This window comes from Engystomops pustulosus, chromosome 7, assembly GCF_040894005.1.
Source record: "Engystomops pustulosus chromosome 7, aEngPut4.maternal, whole genome shotgun sequence".
Classification (NCBI taxonomy): domain Eukaryota; kingdom Metazoa; phylum Chordata; class Amphibia; order Anura; family Leptodactylidae; genus Engystomops; species Engystomops pustulosus.
The window spans coordinates 96,164,396-96,185,256 of NC_092417.1; the positions used below are offsets into that span (position 1 = coordinate 96,164,396).

Here is a 20,861-nt window from a genome sequence, read left to right on the forward strand (position 1 = left end):
CTAAATTACTATACTTAAGTAGGTGTTTTCCAGGCATATATGCACTTTATTTACTTACTGGGGAAATAAGCAATAAACTGTGATAGACCTATGGTGAACATACCCTCTTGTTAGTGAGGTGGGCAGCATACTCAGACCAATATTATTGGATATCCTCCATTTAACATCCATTATAATTAAAATTTTAATATATCAAGGAAATAAAAAACTTTATGTAATTTTATTGGAGAATTGTGTGACTCCTTATTTTTCTTGTGGTATCTAGTTACACACCTGAATGAGAGCGACGTGTGGAGCTGAGTATCAGCGGCGCATGCTCGGCGGCATGGGCGGAAAAGCGAACCAGGGGGCGGACACAGCAACACCCAGAGCACATCACGTGATCCAGATGATGCGGTGACCGACCCACCCGGAAGCGCAAACGCCCAGGGGTCATCGGGCATGCGCACACTCCTCCAACACATCAAGACGCCATATTTAATAAGGGCAACTATAGGGCAAAGCAATATAGTGTACCAGTGCATGATGGGTTAAACAAACAGTAACATGAATAAGTGTGTGCTTAGGAACGATGTTGTGAGCAACCAGTAAAACATGAGTGTTGCTGAACAGCAACGATAAAAATAAGTAAATGAGTGAAGTGGTGAGTGGGGTATGTAAATGAGTGGAATGTGTATGAGTGGAATTAGAATGAATGAAGATGCCGTATATAGGCAATATTATGCGCGGTACATCGATGACATCTTCATCGTCTGGCAGGGGGATGACAGCCATCTGAAACCCTTTATTGAACAGCTTAATGATAACCAATACAACATCAAGCTGACTTGGTCCTCTAACCCTAATTTTATAGATTTTCTTGATATCCGTGTCTCCAAAGATTCTTTGGGATATCTTCAAACGGATGTCTTCCGAAAACCGACATCAACAAACACCTTATTACATGCTACCTCTGCCCATCCGATTCAAACTATCAACGCAGTCCCAGTAGGACAATTCCTCCGAATGAAACGTATTTGCTCTTCCCCTGAGGAGTTTGAAAAACAAGCGGCTGATCTATCTGAGAGATTCCGTGAAAGAGGCTACAGTAAGAGATCTATCTCTAAGGCATACAAACGTGCCTGCAGCACTGATCGCACCTCCTTGCTGTACCCCAAGAAGGCCAAACATACAGTTCAACCACCACGGTTCATAACCACCTATCATAACAACTGGAAGGATATGCAGAGCATCTTCCATAAATACTGGCCGTTACTCACCTCTGATCCAGTCCTGGAAAAGATATTAACGCCTTACCCCTCATTGGTTTCCCGGAGAGCTCGCAACCTAAGAGATACTCTTGTACATAGTTACCAGGTTCCCGATCCGCCATAACGTATCTTTGGGGCACCACCACCAAGATGGGGGAGCGCCCCCTGCGGTAAATGTATTTCCTGCCCGAATATGGAAAAATCTGAATACTTCCTCTCCTCTGATGGTTCACAACAATTCAAGATTACTTGGCCTATCAATTACGCCACAAAGGGCGTAATTTATTACGCCACATGTCCCTGCAAGATGATTTATGTAGGCATGACAACCAGAGAGTTGAAATTAGAATCCGTGAACACGTCACAGGAATTCTCGCTGCTGCACCTGTGTCCCTTGCGGTGGACATTCTCAAGCTGAAGCCTATACCTCGACACTTCAGACAGTAACATCAATCTGACCCGACTGGATTTCAGGTAATTGGCATTGACCATGTTAACCTGGACCTACGGGGGGGAGCTTTAAAAAGCAAGTTGATCCAACTTGAATCTAAGTGGATCTGGACACTACAGACAGTGTCCACCCAGGGCCTTAACGAAAATTTTGGGTTTTCAGCCTTCTTGTAAGTTGTGTCATTAGTGGTTCTTTCTGCCGTTCTCTGTGCCCGCCCCTTGTGGTGCCTATTGCTGTTGTTTTTAATTTATGTATTTTAACATTTTGTCTCTTTGTTTCTTGTCTTTATAGAACACCCTTTAAGTTGGAAACTGCTGGATATTCTGACCGTCCTTTCTCCTGTAGACCCCATGCACCTTGCTCCTCTCCTGCAGATCGATTCTTCACCTGATGTCTCTTTGCACCATCGGATCTTCACCCCCATTTTTTCACTTTTTTAGTGTCTTTCTGACACTTGGTATTTTTTTCACTTCGGACATATATCCTTTGTGCAGTGTTCACTTTTGCTGTTTAATTCACAGTTTTAACAACAATTCATACACTTCCATGGTCCTAATATATTTTTTCCTTCACTCGCATAATATTGCCTATATACGGCATCTTCATTCATTCTAATTCCACTCATACACATTCCACTCATTTACATACCCCACTAACCACTTCACTCATTTACTTATTTTTATCGTTGCTGTTCAGCAACACTCATGTTTTACTGGTTGCTCACAACATCGTTCCTAAGCACACACTTATTCATGTTACTGTTTGTTTAACCCATCATGCACTGGTACACTATATTGCTTTGCCCTATAGTTGCCCTTATTAAATATGGCGTCTTGATGTGTTGGAGGAGTGTGCGCATGCCCGATGACCCCTGGGCGTTTGCGCTTCCGGGTGGATCGGTCACCGCATCATCTGGATCACGTGATGTGCTCTGGGTGTTGCTGTGTCCGCCCCCTGGTTCGCGTTTCCGCCCATGCCGCCGAGCATGCGCCGCTGATACTCAGCTCCACACGTCGCTCTCATTCAGGTGTGTAACTAGTTGTCTCTTCTGATTGGCCGGCCAACAGTACTTAAACCTTCCAGCCTCCTCCCAGCACCACCCCTTGACAAAGTCCTGCTGGACGAAACACATGTCGGGGAGGTGCTGGGCAGCGTCCTCTCCTCAGCGCCCTCATATTCCAAACCCACCAGGTACAGGTCATTATTTCCTTCTGTGCGCTCCTTGTTTATGCATTGCGGTATTTTGCTACATAACTTGCTTTTGTGATGTAACTGCACTTTTTGGCCATGCACTAAGCACTTTAAACTTGTCTATTTCCTTGTTAGCCATTGTGTGCTCGCTGCCCAGCACCTAAAACTACACTACCCTTTTGTTATGTTCTATTTTTAAAATGACTTCAATAAATGTTTGCATTTTTATTACAATTTATGCTCATCTCCTTTTCCTATTGGTGTTGTCTGACTTTTGAGCATTTTTGCAATTTTTGTGTCCTCCTTGCATTGCATTGCATTGCGCATGTTTATGTATATGTAAATGGTCCATTGGTATTTATAGGTTTTGTGTGCCTATCTTGTATGTAACCCGGGGACTACCGGTTAACATCTTGTATGAATCACAATCCAACCCCCCCACCCACCAATCCTTGGCCGAGTACGCTGAAGAAAACAAAAAAGAAAAGCCATGTAGAACGGACCCAACCACTCTCGAGAACTCCGTCTCTTAAACCTTCCATTCCTTCCATATTTCAGCTTCTTTACCATCCATTCTGATGCTAGATTCGTACTTTCTGACTTTCCCCACTAAGTTCTGCCATTTATTAACCTCCGTTTTTTTTTCTCCATTCCAATCTTTAATGATAACCAAAGACCCAGAAATAGCAATTCTGATACTAAAATTTTCTGATTTTTCGGCGTGGCTATAACTGAGGTATAACCCAGGATTCCCAGAATGGGTTTGAAGGGCAGGGCAAGGTCCAAGCCTCCCTGAATCTTTGCAAAAATTTCCTGCCATAGCTCCGTTATAAAAGGGCAGAACCAGAGGATATGTGCGATATCAGCAGAATTTTGTTTACATCGGTGGCACTTTGCGTGTACCTTCAGACCAAATTTCAACAATAAATATGGTGAATAGTATACCCTATACAAAATATTTATTTGTATAAACTTGAAGTTATCATTCAAGGATATCCCTTTAATTCCCCTATAAATCTTATCCCAGTGTTCGTTACTTAACCCACTTTCCCCATTTCACCTGACTCGGGTGTACTATCCCTTTGTTAATTTCATCCATTATACCCTTGTATATTCTGGATAAGTGGAGAGTGGAAGGGTTAAACTTAACGCGACAGTATGAAGTATCATCTGGCAGCAGCGCAAGGTGCAGCCGGATTGGGATGGGGATGGGTTTAAATATATTCCATGAGGGCGGCGCATGGGCTGAGGGTAATCTTAATAAAAATAGATATCTGAACCTCTTAGCCTGAGTCTGTTTCTAGGTAATGCAGCTATGGGTAATCTTAATGTGCATGTATGTCTAAGCCAGTGGATTGACCCTTAGGTAATAAATGAATATGGGGAATCAATTCACATGTAAGACATCTGGCAAAAATTGCATGGAAAGGTGCCCTAAAGGGTAGGAAACATGGTAGTTTCTAGCGTGGATGAAGATGTATTCTTATTATTCTTTAATGCACGCATTTTGGTTGGTGCCAAGTTTCTTTAGGGTTGGCACTCTTCTAAAAGTGAATTTTGGGTAATCACTGTGTCAAATAAGCATGCGTATCTGTGTAGTATAGTCCAGTGTTTTTTGGATTCCACCGTTTTGTGGTCTGTGGAATAGGTTGTGATGAAATTTAGACTGCGATCAGTGTTTTGGGTGGATACCCCTTTTGTCGGAAGTGTTCTCTCAAGATATTTAATTGTTGTCTGTAGATAGTTGCGTTGGTACAATTTTTTCGTATCCGTTTACACTGGTTGTACAGAACGTTAGTAAGCCATTTCCTGTAATGCGAACTTGAAAAATCCAGGAAGCTATTAACATCTACTGACTTAAAGAACGTTTGGGTCTTTAGTTTCGTACCGATCTGATCCAGGGATATTAATAGATCCAGGTACTCTATGCTCATGGAGGAGATATTAATTGATATTGAGTGCAGGATCTTCAAACGGGATGAAGTTCACGGTGATACAATATACCTCATAGATTATCTTTTATGGGCAGGGGAATGCAAAAAAGAAAATCTATTCTGTCATTGATTTTTAGTAATGTATTTTTGGGCACTCTATTAACATCTTGCCTTCATTCTATGGTCAGTATGAATATGTTATTACCAAATTTATACAGACCCCGACTTAAGGATACCCGACTTACAGACCTCTCAGCCCATTGTGACCTCTGGAGAACTTCTCTGGATACTTTACTTTAGTCCCAAATATAGCTGTTCCAATGTACATACAAATTCAGTACAAACCTAAGAACCAATCTTGTACATAACCCAGGGACCGGCTGTATAGCGGTTTATGTTTAAGTAGGTTTGTAGAAAACTCATGTGGGGAACAGATAAATCATTTGATTTTGCACCACCATCCTTAACTCCTTAATCACGGCCGTATTGAGATTCTACAGCGGTCATTAAGGGTACTATGGCGGCGTTTCAGAAGAAGATTGCAAGTCATCTTCTTCAGATTCTGTGTGATTAACCCCTTCGATACTGTGCTCCCTCTGTCATCCAATGGCAACCTGCGCCTGTAATCACAGGGTGCTGATGGTGTCACATGGGAGCTTAGGGTCCAATAATATATTGTATTAAAGCAGGGGTAGGGAACCTATGGCTCGGGAGCCAGATATCGCTCTTTTGTTGGCTGCATCTGGCTCTCAGATCTTTAAATAAATGGTGATGGCTGCTGTGTGTATCTTAGACTGATCACTGGACACAGGCAGCGATGTTACCACTGTCTGCGTCCTTTGTACGACCCAGGTGCCATCGCCGCCATCATCTAAGCCTGGGTCAAAGAGAAGAGCATGGGAGCAATGAGGAATTGGCTGCAGGGAGCGCTGGTAAGGAATATTCTTTTATTTACTACTGGGAGTATATGCTGCGGGTACCTACCGTATATACTCGTGTATAAGCCGAGTTTTTTCAGCACAAAAAATGTGCTGAAAAACGTCCCCTCGGCTTATACACGAGTGTATTACCCCAAAAAAATTACCCACTTAAAAAAATAAACTTAAATACTCACCCTCCGATGTCAGCGCGGCTCCCCGATGTCGGCACGGCTTACCGATGTCCCCGATGTCAGCGCGTCCTGTCTTCTTTCTTCTCCGCGGCTCCTCTTCTCTCTTCTTTCTTCTATCATCGACGCGGCCATGTTTTCTTCATGGCCGCGCATACTATGACGTCAGCAGCGGCCGCGTCATAGTATGCGCCTGCTAGAAGAAAACATGGGCGCCGGAAGAGTGAAGAGGAACCGCGGAGAAGAAAGAAGACGGGACGCGCTGACATCGGGGACATCGGCAAGTCGCGCCGACATCGGGAAGCCGCGCTGACATCGGAGGGTGAGTATTTAAGTTTATTTTTTTAAGGGCAGTGGGGGCAGGCTGTATACTACTAGGGGCAGGCTGTATACTACTAGGGGCAGGCTGTATACTACATGGGGGCTGCTGTATACTACAGGGGGGCTGCGGTAGACTACAGGGGGGCTGCCGTAGACTACAGGGGGACTGCTGTATACTACAGGGGGGCTGCTGTATACCTCTAGGGGCTTGCTGTATACTACATGGGGGCTGCTGTATACTACTAGGGGCTTGCTGTATACTACTAGGGGCTTGCTGTATACTACATGGGGGCTGCTGTATACTACTAGGGGCTTGCTGTATACTACAGGGGGGCTGCTGTATACTACTGGGGGCTGCTGTATACTACTAGGGGCTGCTGTATTCTTCTGGGGGCTGGCAGGCTGTATACTACTGGGGGGGTTTGACCAATGCATTTCCCACCCTCGGCTTATACTTGAGTCAGTAGTTTTTCCCAGTTTTTGGTGGTAAAATTAGGGGTCTCTGCTTATACTCGGGTCGGCTTATACTCGAGTATATACGGTATCTACTGGGACGCATGTGGTGGGTGTCAGGATTTGGAGTAGTGAACCCCCTGGACCACCGCAGACGATGATGTAAGCAGACAGCTAGGACCGGAATCTAAGTGGCACCTGGTCTTCACTGGAGCCTGCCACAAAGGAGGATGGTCTTGCTGCAGCGTGGTACCACCAGGTCATTACACAGGCGTGACTTGTCCACGGTGGCAACCAAGGTTGAGGTACAGGATCACTAGGCAGTCTCAAGGTCAGGAACAGGCAGACAGTGAAGGCAGGTGGCAATGATGCGAGGTCGGAGCAAGAGGTCAGGGCTGGCAGCGAAGGAGCGGAATCAGGAACTGGTCTGGGATCACATCGGGAGGTCAACACTTGGGAAGGAAACACTGTGGAAAGCTTCCTCATAGGCATGAAGCACTAAGATCTGTTGGGGAAAGCTGGGAGCGGGTGGCCTTTATAGGAACCCATGAAGTGGGTAGCGCCAATCAGCGGCGCACTGGCCCTTTAAATCCTAGGACAGGAACAGGAACGCGGAGAGGTGAGTGAGCTCGGAAAGTGGCGCCACCACGGAAAGGGGCACGGGTATGCCTGCGATCCGAGACGTAGATCACAGGAGCACCCGTGACACTTGGACTACCTATCTACTTGGGGGAATGTGCATATTGTACGGATCTCATGGAATAACATTTTAAAATATTTGGCCTTCATGGCTCTCTCAGGCACAAAGGTTCCTGACCTCTATATTAAAGGGTAGGTTATCACGCTTATTTATATTTTTTATCACTATTTTGCCTCCTAATTTGTGTTGTTTGTCTCTTTAATTAATTATTGCACAAGATACTTTATTATAGTTACGTCATCATATGTAACTGCAGAATGTATTATTATCTCAATATATGTATTTTGTATAAATATGTCTTTTGTTCCATCTATGGAACAATAATAACAAATATAAATAATTTTCTTTTTTAATGTAATTCCCACATCTATGCACTTATGTTTTAATATGCCTATTCTTTGTATATATCCTTGAACTACCTTGAGTTAATACTAAGATACGTATCAACATTATCTTCTTTTGCACTAATCTTGCGACCGTCGCACGGCCTGTGCATGCACGGCTCTCCCCAGTTGGAAAAGGAGGGTAAAACGCAAGCAAGAGTAAGAACACCATCCGCCAAAGGCATACACGCTAATTGGATTGCTGTATATATATTATGATTATTTGACACCAGGTTACCCCTGAGGAAGCCACAGGTGTGGCGATACGCATGGGGCATTTGCCTACACTCCCCCTGAATGCAGACTTGATTTGGGTAATATATATTTTGACCGGTGCTAGCATGTCATTATACCTGTATGGGTAGGCTATTCAGTTTTATCAAAACTTTTTGCGATTCTGTTTGAACCAGTCATACATATCCGCATTTGTATTTGTATATTTTGTGCTTGCATTATCATGGCATGGTGGTAGTGTGGAGGGGCACAACTTTTGGTTACATAATAACCATTCACTGCACATAATTTGGAACATGCATATTAAATGTTTTTATTGCTGTTTCAATACATTTGTGTTTACTTTTGCAATTAATCCTATTTTATGAGGACTTTTTTTACATACCACCCTGGCTTCATGTAGTTTATGGTAGTTTATGTAGTTTATGTTTATGGTGTGGGTCCTTTTATGTATGGACCTTATTATACAACATATAACAATCAATGACAGGACATATATTGAATATTAGGAAAGAATTGGAACAAACTATTAACTGAACCCAAATTGGAGGCCTACATTGATACTCGCAAAAACAATTATTTCAAGAAGGGCACGTAATCTTAAGGACATCTTGGTCAAAAGCCATTTTAAATGTCCTGTAAACACAATCGGAGGAATCAGATTAAAAGGATTAAATGCCTGTGGCAATTTTAATATTTGCCAATATATGACCTCGACTGACCACGTTGAGGACCCTGTGGATGGCAAGAGATACCAACTTAAAAATTACATCAATTGTCGTACAAAATATGTTGTCTATGCAATCATATGTTCTTGCCCCAAAGTATACATAGGGCAGACCTCACAAGAATTGCGTAAAATAATTCAAAAACGCCTATCCACAATCTCTACAGCGAGATGGGACTTTGGCAAAGACAGATGCCTCACCACGGTTGCCTCACACTTCCATTGCCACCATGGAGGTAAGATTAGAGGGATCAAAATTGTGGGATTGGAGAATACAGGCGGTCCCCTACTTAAGAACACCTGACTTACAGACGACCCCTAGTTACAAACGGACCTCTGGATGTTGGTAATTTACTGTACTTTAGTCTTAGTTTGCAATAAACAGCAATAACAGTTATCACAGGTGTCTGCAATGAAGCTATATTGTTAATCCTGGTTCTTATGACAACCCAACATTTTTAAAATACAATTGTCACAGAGACCAAAAAAATTGTGGTTGGGTTTACAGTTATAAAATATACAGTTCCAACTTACATACAAATTCAACTTAAGAACAAACCTACAGACCCTATCTTGTACGTAACCCGGGGACTGCCTGTATCTTGAATATAAGGAAAACTAAGTGGATTCTCCAAACCCAATCTATGACACCTAGAGGACTTAATGAAGAATTTCTTTTTAGTGGATTTTATTAAAAAAAAACAACATCAACTTTGATATTTTCTTATACAGTAGGATGTTAATTACACACCGAGGCATTATTTTAAAATGCATCTGTATGTTAACTTGGATACGTATATACAGTATAATGCATGGTGGCATGGTATACCCATAGCCAAGTATATCATATTGTATTAAAGGGTTATCACGTTTATTTATATTTTGCCTCCTAATTTTTGTTCTTTGTCTCTCTTTTTACTTTTTTTTTCAGCACATTGTAAAGATATACTGTAATGGAACATGCAACAGACAACTCTGTTCTTAGTAAAGTGGCTGAACCAAGTCACTGCAGTTTACACAAATTCCAGTTAATGGAAACTTATACAGAGAAACCTGGTCTGATCACTACACAGAAAACTGAGCTGTCTGCCTCCTGCTTATAAAGCGGTGTGAGGGTTCCCCACTAGTGATGAGCACAATTCAGGTCTGTATCAAATTTGTTGGGTTTGGCATACACAAACCCAGAGACAAAACAAGCACTGCTGCTCAGGATCTGGGTCCATGTTCAGGAAAAGGCAGGAAGTGGACAATGAAGCAGCTTCCTGTCCCTTAGCAACCACAGACATGTCCCCTGTAGGCATGCTGTGAAGAAGACGCATGTGCAACATCCCCCACCGGGGCCTAGCCCTTGAGGTGCGGCCTGGAGACAGCCGGGGCCCGCGGTACCAGAGTGGCTGGCGGTTGCGGCCTAAGCACGCTATGGTCACGGTGCTTGGTACGGGGGAACCGGAGGGCTGTCCTACAGCCTGGCAGGTCTCCAGCAGGGTGGTGTTGGCAAGAAATGATGAGGGAGAGGCTGCTATAGCGGATCTCCCTGGGGCAACCCCTTAATGTCCCGAGTGTGAGTCTCTGGGTGATGGACAGGGTGCCGGTGATGAAGGCAGCCGTATTAGCAGGGACCAGACGGAGACAGAAGTTGAAGAAAACAACTTACAGTTCTTTATTTGAACCGGCAGGAACCGCAGCAACGTGCCTTTAACAGGTAGATGGAGTGCTGAGATGTGAGTTGGAGGGAGCCTCAGGAGATATATCCTGCCTTCCCAGCCTGGATATAGAGGGCAGGCTGGGAAGGCAGCTGTGTCCTGGAAGGAAGCTTCAGCTTGTTCCTGGATCTCTTCAGGTATCACCTTTAAAGGTAAGATGATACCCCTTTTCCTCACTACACTAACTCTAGTCTGATGCTCCACTCTTCAGAGGCAGGGGCTAGGCTCTTCCTGCTCTGGTATGGGCTAGACTGAGATTGCTCACGCACTCACTGATCTCTAGGATTCTCCTACACTGGAATCTCTCTGAAAGAAGATCTCCAATTCCTCCAGAACATTCCTGGCCAGGGGGTTTTATTACCTCCCTTTTGTCAGGTGGTGGCTGCTCCTCCAATCACATCTCAGCTTACAGAGGACAGGATGTAACACAGATCATTGGACAATAGCATTTTGCATCATACAAAATACTTAACCTCTGCCTTGCCAGGCAGGATTCACCACTGCAATATCCCCTATGTCCTATAAGGACCATGTAGTGTAAGGTGATTACATGCAGGTGGGACGTATTCGCAAACCCTCCCTCGCCATTGCATCGGCGAGGGTGTTGCATACCCCGGGGGCAATTGAAAGAGCCGCCCTCGGCTCGACTACAGATGGTTTGGGGCACAGAGGGGGCTAAGGGCACTTCTAGGAAGTGCAGGCTATGTGAGGTGTAGGGACAAACCGCCCATGGTCCTGGAGACAGGCACCTGGGTTGGTGTCGGACTAAGACAAAACATGTAGCTGTATGACAGTTGGTCGCTGACGCCATTAAACCAAACTGTACAGTAGGAAAGGTGTGGTGTCATGTCCTGTAATCCACTCCTTGCACCAAGGCCTGTATATTTGTTGTATCAACACTTCTTCCCTGGCGGCAATTATATAGTGTGTGTATATGCATTACATTGGCATATGTGACACGAGTACCTCCTGACTGACAACCTTACCCATGTATGGGTGGCATCCAGGTGCTAACTCCGTAACACCCCCGGTCCCTGTAGGACCCGCAGTTTACGGACTACCCCCACGTGCAAACCTCGGTTTGAGGGATCAGGTAGAGGTCAGTGTTTTACACAAAAAGACGGTCCGACACAGCCACACTACAACCTGAAAAGCCTATGAAAGGGTTAATGCAGACTACTGGCATATATGACAGTGTGCAAACAGGTGATAAATTCACATTGGCTTAGGAGCCCAATGGGTACACATCTTGAACGTTACAAACGTTACAGAAGTAGATAGGCTACTCAGGGTAGCACGATAGCAAATGTCTCTTTTCCTGCAAAGAAAAGGCATGGAAGTGCAAACATAATGTCCGTACCTAAAAAGGAAGGCATTAAGTGCAAAATAATAATAAGTTAAGTGGCAACTTTTCCTTGGTAGTATATGCCAAAAGTCTCACAGAAGGTCTCTAATGACAAAGTCCATCTTCTGGGTACAGCCCTTGATGTGGGGAAAAGTGCACTGAGATGCAAAGCGTCTCCTCTGGTGTAGAGGGACAGAGTCCTTTGAAGAAAGAAGCTCTTGACTGAGATAAATAAGGGTAAGAGTCTCAGGAAAGTCTCTGGCTCTTTGGGGAAAGGACAGAAATATACAATATGTACATGGTACAGTACCTGAAGTGGGCTACAGCCCTTCAGGGGTTACTCTGCATCTTCGCTGGGTTCAGCAGGGACAGGATCCAAAGTCAGCAGGGAATCCTGTGCATCCTCAGCGGGAGTAGGTGCCGGCTGGGGACACCCGGTGGCAGTAGCGGGTACTGCAGGTGCAGCAACATCCTCCGGACCTTCAGGGGGAGGAGCACTGTCGCCCGGGGTGTCGGCTGTTCCAGCCGGGGGCTCAACTGAGCCAGGGACCACGGAGGGGTCCAGAAAGAAATAAACTGGGACCTGCGGCAGCGCCGCAGCTCCCTCCAGCTCCGGTTCTTCCGGGGCCGGGTCATCACCCCATTGGTAACCGGCAAGGGGAGATGTGGGCCTAGACGGAACCTCCGGACAAGGTTCGCTAGCCGGGATGTCTTCTCCCACAGAAGAGCCGCGGGACCTGGCAATACTCCCGGCCGGGGAAACGGTGGGGGTGGCGCCCTGGATCATGCCCGGCCCATGGATGGCAATGGGACCCGTACTCACGATTACCGTGGATGGGGCATTCACGTGGGTCACCGCCCGGGGACTCGCAGCCGAGGAAGAAGAGGTGTTCGGGGATTCCGGCCACTCGTCGTCCTCATACCAGTCGTCATACGGTGGGTAGCGGTCCTCATCGGAGTCGGGGATCCGGATCACACCAGCCGCCCAGGGTCCTCGGGGCCCCTCTTGCAGGGAGAATTCAATGCACTCGCCTGGCTTCAGGTTGTGCTGGCTCTCCGGCAGATCAGGCCTCTTGACAGACCGGCGGGGTATAAATACTTCCCGTCCGGTGTAGTCCTTGGTGGCGAAGCCATAGCCACGCTGCTTATCGAAGAACCGGACCATGCCGGGGGTGCGGTTCTTTTCCACCAAGGCTCCAGCTGTAGACCGGCCGGCCATGTAGCGTTGGGCCTCCTTCTCGCGGCGTCGCTGCTCCGAGACAGCGTCCCGGAGTCGCTGGCGGGCGGCCTCACCTCGACCTCGAGGCTGCGGAGGTGCCGGTGCTGGGGCTCGTGGCTCCGGTGCAGGCTCGGATCTCCGTGATGGTCGGGCAGGTGCCGGAACAGGAGCGGGAGCAGCCGGAGGATCAGGAACCATCACAGCAGGGCTAGCAGGCCGAACAGCAGGAATGGTAGGCCTCGGAGCAGGTGGAGCGGCAGCAATAGGCCCAGGCGCTGGCTCAACAGGAGTCGGGGCCTCCCCACGTGGCGCCTCCACGTGGGCCTGCGGTACCGGAATGGTAACCGGGATAGGTACGAGGAACCGCCCGGGTGGAACTTGGTACTCCGTCACCGTCTGGACATACCGCCGGGTGACGAATGCTCGGGTCAGTCCTCGATGCAGCCGGTGCCCAGCAAAGGGCCTCCGGACCGGCTGCGCAGAGACCACCACCATGGTCTCCAGCACTTCAAAGAACTCAGGACGCTCCACAGGAGGGAAGGGCGGAGGACCCCACATGATGCTGTCCTCACTGTCCAAAATCCACTCGAGTTCTGGCGTTTCTCTGAGGCGGGGCAGGAAGTCCGCCTCTAGCCAGTGGGAGGAGTCCAAGTCCTTCCCGCCAAGAGCTGTGGCGGGCTCTAACTTTTCCTGCGCCACAGGAGGCGGGGTTCGCGCCATTCGCGCGTGGGTGGAGCTTGGTGCGTCATCTGGGTTTCCCGCCAGTGAAGGTTTTGGCGGGCTTGAATTATTTGCTGCGCCACAGTTTCTGAGGTAAAATCTTCAGGTGCGGCAGCGCCGGATGTAGCAGAGCTGGTACAGTTCTTGCAAGGATTAACCTCTTGAGTGCTGGAGCGGCGCTCGACAGCACGTGGCAGCATTAACACAGTTCAATCCAGAAGCACACAAATACTTGGGCCTAAACCCGGATGGCAGCAGGGTTAGGCAGCACAGTCTTTTTTAATAAAGGAAAGTCTTTAATGCCGTCATAAGGCACAGAAGTATCAATCCTGTTCGTGACGCCACTTGCAACATCCCCCACCGGGGCCTAGCCCTTGAGGTGCGGCCTGGAGACAGCCGGGGCCCGCGGTACCGGAGTGGCTGGCGGTTGCGGCCTAAGCACGCTATGGTCACGGTGCTTGGTACGGGGGAACCGGAGGGCTGTCCTACAGCCTGGCAGGTCTCCAGCAGGGTGGTGTTGGCAAGAAATGATGAGGGAGAGGCTGCTATAGCGGATCTCCCTGGGGCAACCCCTTAATGTCCCGAGTGTGAGTCTCTGGGTGATGGACAGGGTGCCGGTGATGAAGGCAGCCGTATTAGCAGGGACCAGACGGAGACAGAAGTTGAAGAAAACAACTTACAGTTCTTTATTTGAACCGGCAGGAACCGCAGCAACGTGCCTTTAACAGGTAGATGGAGTGCTGAGATGTGAGTTGGAGGGAGCCTCAGGAGATAGTTCACCAGCCTGGATATAGAGGGCAGGCTGGGAAGGCAGCTGTGTCCTGGAAGGAAGCTTCAGCTTGTTCCTGGATCTCTTCAGGTATCACCTTTAAAGGTAAGATGATACCCCTTTTCCTCACTACACTAACTCTAGTCTGATGCTCCACTCTTCAGAGGCAGGGGCTAGGCTCTTCCTGCTCTGGTATGGGCTAGACTGAGATTGCTCACTCACTCACTGATCTCTAGGATTCTCCTACACTGGAATCTCTCTGAAAGAAGATCTCCAATTCCTCCAGAACATTCCTGGCCAGGGGGTTTTATTACCTCCCTTTTGTCAGGTGGTGGCTGCTCCTCCAATCACATCTCAGCTTACAGAGGACAGGATGTAACACAGATCATTGGACAATAGCATTTTGCATCATACAAAATACTTAACCTCTGCCTTGCCAGGCAGGATTCACCACTGCAATATCCCCTATGTCCTATAAGGACCATGTAGTGTTAGGTGATTACATGCAGGTGGGACGTATTCGCAAACCCTCCCTCGCCATTGCATCGGCGAGGGTGTTGCACATGTTTTTTTTTTTTATAGTATTGAAAACTGTTTTTCTGTACCTCTTGTTGTGGTACATTAGTTTCCTGGTTTGGTAAACTTCTGTGTGAATGAGTGTGAATGACTTCTTATTCTACTTCTCTCATTAGGCCGGCCACCTAATGCTCTATTCTCTTCTGTCTAGTATCACCACCTGGGAGCTATGTACCAAAACCAGGGAATGTGCTGTTACAATGTAAAACTATGTAATATTTGTGCAATATATGTTATGTTCTACTTACCTGCAGCATGGTGTGTCTGCTCTGACCTTATAAGAGGCAGGCCAGCAGCAGCTCTGGTGTTTTATAGGGTAAGCTGCAGAGAATTGTGGGAATTTTCAATTGTATAAAAGGTGTCACTGACCAGCAATCTGGGGTATTATGATTGTGGAGATTTGTGTTTTGCCTTCTGCTGGTCAGTGGTCTGGAACTACAAGAGCCTGGTGTTTATTGTACCTATAATGTTATATACGGACTTTTCAAAATAAACACCTTTGGATTATTTTCATCAAGCAAAGCCTGGTTGTGCATTGAAAAGCTTATGCCTCACACATGCCTGTGATTGGCTGGGCTGGACTGGACACGTGACTCTGTAGTATAAGAGCAGGGTCACATGTCCAGAGGCCATTACACACAAGAGATAGCTAGGGAGAAGTTGCAAAGGTTCAGTATGATAGGAAAAGTCTTCTAAAAAAACAGCAATTGCCCTTTTCAGGGCACTTGGGTTCATAGCACGGGCTTATTAGTGTACTTTTCATTAGGCTACTCAAAGGCTGCTATAGTTCAGGGATATTCTTACTGATTATAGAAAATTATACAGCAATACTTGGAAAAACCACACAGGATCATTAGCATTTCCTACATCATCCTGCAAGATCTTTAAGGTCCTGTCTCTGTATAGTATTGAGCTCCATAAAAATCATAAATCATCATCATACCTCGAACATTCCTTGATTGTAGAGTTGTTCCTGTCAGTAAACAGCACGTACTAATAGATGGATCAAAAAAGTGTTGTTGTCAGCAAATAGTGTGCATTAATATGTGGATCATATAAGTGCTCTTCTTAGTAAATAGTGTGAAGCAACACGTGGATCGTAAACATGCTCTTCTCAATGAATAGTATGCAGTAATACAGGGATCATAAAAGTGTTGTTGTCAGTAAATAGCGCACAGTAATACGTGTATCATCAAAGTGTTGTTGTCAGTAAATAACGCAGTAATATGTGGATCATAAAAGTGCTATTCTCAGTGAATAGTGCACAGTAATGCATGGATCATAAAAGTGCTCTTCTTAGTGAATAGTACAAAGTAAAATGTGAATCAAGTAAGTGTTTTTGTCAGTGAATGACGTGCAGTAATACATTGATTCTAAAGCTGCAATCAAGTATAGTTTAGTATTTAAAAGTATTTAAAAATTAGGGAAGTATGAATTGAGGGTCAGGGACGTAGCCCTGGTGATGCTTGTGGTGGTGATGGAGCTGATGCTGCAGGGAGAGGACATGTTCTGTCTCTGCCTGCTCCAAGTTCCTCTGGTCCAAGTAGGCACCAGAGTGTGCAGCATATACTGGTGGGTCCAAACAGGCTACAAAAAGTTGCGGTATTGGTCATTTACATGGAAGACAGTGCATCAGCACTGTGGGATTATCTTTATCATGCCCATCCTCAGTTGTAATTTCAGAGCCCACCACCTCACCTCCCTTTCAAAGTAGCAAAGCCATTTCAGCCACAAGTCATAAAGCAGCCACGCCCCTGCTGTAGTAGCAGAGATACAGTTCCAAGATTCCCAAGAACTTTTATTGGAGGATAAGAGTGTGGGTAGTGGACCTTCAGAAGAGACCTATGGTGAAGATGAAACACAATTGCCAAAAGCTGTGGCTTTGGCTTGCGCAGCTGTGGCTTGCGCAGATGGTGAAGGAGGGTACCTATGAGTGCTTAATGGGAGAAGAAGTGATGATACTAGACCTGACATGGGTAGAAGGCAGTGATACATTAAACAGCATGCCATTTTTTCTTACAGAATGCACGTGTCATTTGCATACTGTGACACAAGTCCATACAGCTTGGCAAAAACCATCTGAGCACCTCATCAGTTAACATCAGTTAGCAATAGTGGCTGAGAAACCAAAGAAAAAAACCTAAGGTGCTGAAAATGGTTTGTCCAGCTACAGAACTACCAGGTGAGTTGAAGTAGTTATCAGCAGCACTTCCCCACCAATGACTAGGCCTCCATGAGGTGGTTTCATAACCAAAAAGAGAATCCACTTATCTACAGCCAATGTGGACATCTTAAAATGCATTAGGATGAACAAAGCATAGATCATAGATTGGTTTTGCCATTGTCTGAATAAGTTCCACATTCCTGGAACTTCAACTTTGCATAACTTGGTCTGATCACCCAGAGCGTCATTGACCGCAGTGAGAGGAAGGGTTTGTGGTTTTCCCATTGCTTCTTTTACCATCGAGAGAAAAAATGGGTCTGAACACCCACAGAGACCTTAACTGCTGTGACATAATTTTATTTTTTAATGATATTTTTAATTATTTCTTTTGTGATTTTTTTTTAATGTTATATTATTATTTCATGTACTTTCCCTAGCCCATTGTCGGCAGGGCAGCTGCCCTGTATTCCCACCATTTTTGCAGTCCTCTGGCACTTACTAGCCCCAATATACAGCCATGAACCGAATATTCATGAGAAATTTGGTTAAGCCAATTTTGAAAAACCCACTCATCTTTATCCCTAGCATTCTGATATTTAGGACCTATTTTATGCTCATGTTTTCAATATCTGTAGCCCAATAAATACATGAATAAAGTATACCATCAACATCAAGCAGAGTAAATCGTGGCACTTACTTATAGATCTAGGCACTGTGACTGTGGTCATCTTCTTACTTATGGCCTCCTTCCTTATAAAATCAACTTTTAAAACGATGCAAATGTTTCACAAGGGCTCTGGGGGACATTACAAGTGCTCTTCCATGCTGCAGATTTACAGGCTGTTTCCTGCTCCCTCGGCACTAAATCTCGCCTCCTGCTCTCTCAGCACTTTACCCTCCTAGTGCCTGCTGTAATCTCACAGTAGGAGGTGGGAAGTACTCATGCAAAGGGTAACAGCCTCTCCACCTGTGGCACATTGAATGCTCTGATAATAACCCCAAAGTATGAATAGAAAAATTTATTTTAGAAGGAAGGATAAAAAATATAAGAAGATTACCACAGTCACAGTGCCTGGATCTACGAGTAAGTGTCCCTGGCTTATCATGATGGATTTCCATGGTCGATTTCCTTTAACAACATAAACTGCAGCATTATCTATTTCAATATAAATATGCAATTAAAGATAAATGTCTATAATAGTCAAAACAATAATAGTTGTTGGCCATTTACAGCTGTACAAAATTCCCTTAAATCATTCATTTATTCAGCAATAGTAGCCAATTATATCTTGTTCTACTGTGAGCCAATTAAATTTTTTAAAGGGGTTGTTACATGGGGAATGAGCTTTTGTTTTACTAATAATCCATAAAAATAGTCATATATTCAAGTGAATCACAAGAAATAAACAACATTATAATCCTATTATAACCCTGGGAAAATATGCTTCAGTCATCATATATCCTAGTTATCAATCTATCTGTGCAGAAAATATCAACTGTGGTAAGACATTACATATATTAAGTTACAAAGTGTTAAATGTGTACACAAAAATCTCTAATGCATATCTATATCTGCATAAGGAAGAGGATGCCCTCTCATAATTCCTCCACTTAGAGATGAGCTATATGCAGGAACATTTGGCATTACCCCAAGCCATGTTGTACCTGAGGGGGCCCTTAATGCACAGCTCGAATGCCATAGTCTTAAAGGGGTTTTCCTATGAAGACAATTTAGGCCCTATTCACAGGATAGGACCTAAAATGCTGATCAGTGGAGGTATCAGTGCCAAGGCCCCCGCAGATCACGACAAACGAGGAGTCCATAGGAGCAGGACTAATGGAACAGATGGCCGCGCATAACTGTTCTGCTCCAACAATCGGGCTCGGCGATCTCTGTCAGCTAATAGAGATAAATGTTGCAGAATGGTCAAGCCCCGCTGTATGCTCCATTACTATTATGGAGTCGGACCCCTCGTTTTCACAATCTGTGGGGGTTTCAGCATTGAGACATCCACTGATCAGCAAGTTAGGCCCTATGCTGTGGATAGGGTCTAACTTGTCTTTGTGGGAAAACCCCTTTAATCTGATATTTGTCCTAAATGAGAAATGAGCAACTCCTCTTTATCGTTGTAATATAGACTTTATTGTCCTATGGATGCCGATACTGGGGATGGATGTGGATCACGATCTGGGTCACCATCAAGCTGTATCTCATCGTTGTGGAGCATGGACTATATTATGGATAATAATAATGTTCCTGCTTCTATTTTCAATCAAATCGAACATTCATGTTAATTCATGGAAGAATTTGGGGTGTTATAGGACCAAAGGGTCATTGTCTCATGGTTTGTATCATGTAGTTTGTAAAGTGATGTGGAATTTTATGGCGTCACTAAGAAGGGGCACCATATTTGATATGTGACAATTCTAAAGAAAAACATAATGGTCTAAAATTAGACAATTAAAAATACCATGAAGGGTTTTTTGGGCACTTTAACTAATAATGATCTGTCCATAGCTTTGAATATAAAAATAACGTTAGATTCATTTTTGTTAGTAATTTTTGTTATTTTGGGTATTTTTCTGAGTTTGTGAATTTTGATTATTAATGTTATTTTTGTTTCTCCCATTATTCATTTTCTAGCTCTTGTCAAGACAAAACAAATATTCTCCAACTGTTTTCATTATTGGTTCCATGCGGGATGGAAGGAAGAAGGGAATGCTGGGTTATTTGTTGGTCTACAGATCCTCAGCTGGAATGTTCAATAATGGTGGAAATATCTATGTGACACTGAAAATACACAGCTTGCTTCTTATAACTAACCAGCATGGAGACGACAGAAATGAAAAAGATGCTACAATGTATCAAGGAGCGAACGTTTCACTCGTGTTTCCACTTAATTATCCAGGACCATAGATGAGAATTTTGGAATTATTATTATTTATAAACTATCATCTGTAAAAAATGTCCAAAACGTCTGTTTCCTGTAAATTATTATAGGATATGATATTGTTCAATGACTACATACAGTAGTTTTGCTAATATTTTTCCCCAAATACTGCAGTTTCTCTGTCAGCAACTGACGGGACTGGTATCCCCTGTCAGGATTCAGGATGAGTGGATCCACTGGACCACTGCGGGAGGTGGTACTAGCCGACACCTGGGACCGGAATCTAAATGGCATCTGGTCTTCACCAGAGCACCAAAGCGGAATGGTCTTGCTGTGGCAGGGTACCACTAGGTCGTTCCACAGGTGCGACTAGCCCGCGATGGCAGCCGAGGTTGAGGTACCTTAGCAAGAGACAGTCTTGGTCAGGCTCAGGCACAGGGTCAGGGCAGGCAGCAGAGATGCAAGGTCAAGTCCAATCCGAGGTCAGCAACAGGAGGTCCAGGCAGATGGGAACAGGAACACGGGCACACGGAACGCAGGAACACAAGAATGCAGGAACACACAGGAACGCTGGAACATGGGAACACAGGAGCAGGAACACACAGGAACTCAGGAATATGGGAACACAGGAGCAGGAACAAGCAGGAATATCACTGGGGAGCTTTCTGTAAGGCTGTGAGACACAAAGATCCAGCAGGGTGTGATGGTAGAGGCCGGTTTAA

The 20,861-nt window shown here is 45.2% G+C and overlaps 1 long non-coding RNA gene across 1 annotated transcript; it reads left to right on the plus strand.

Moving 5' to 3' along the window:
* Positions 1–2,806: 2,806 nt before the first annotated feature.
* Positions 2,807–20,161, plus strand: LOC140068896 (uncharacterized). The gene is made up of 3 exons (XR_011848617.1): positions 2,807–2,892; positions 17,107–17,266; positions 19,893–20,161. It is a non-coding gene; the product is annotated as an uncharacterized lncRNA (long non-coding RNA).
* Positions 20,162–20,861: the final 700 nt, after the last annotated feature.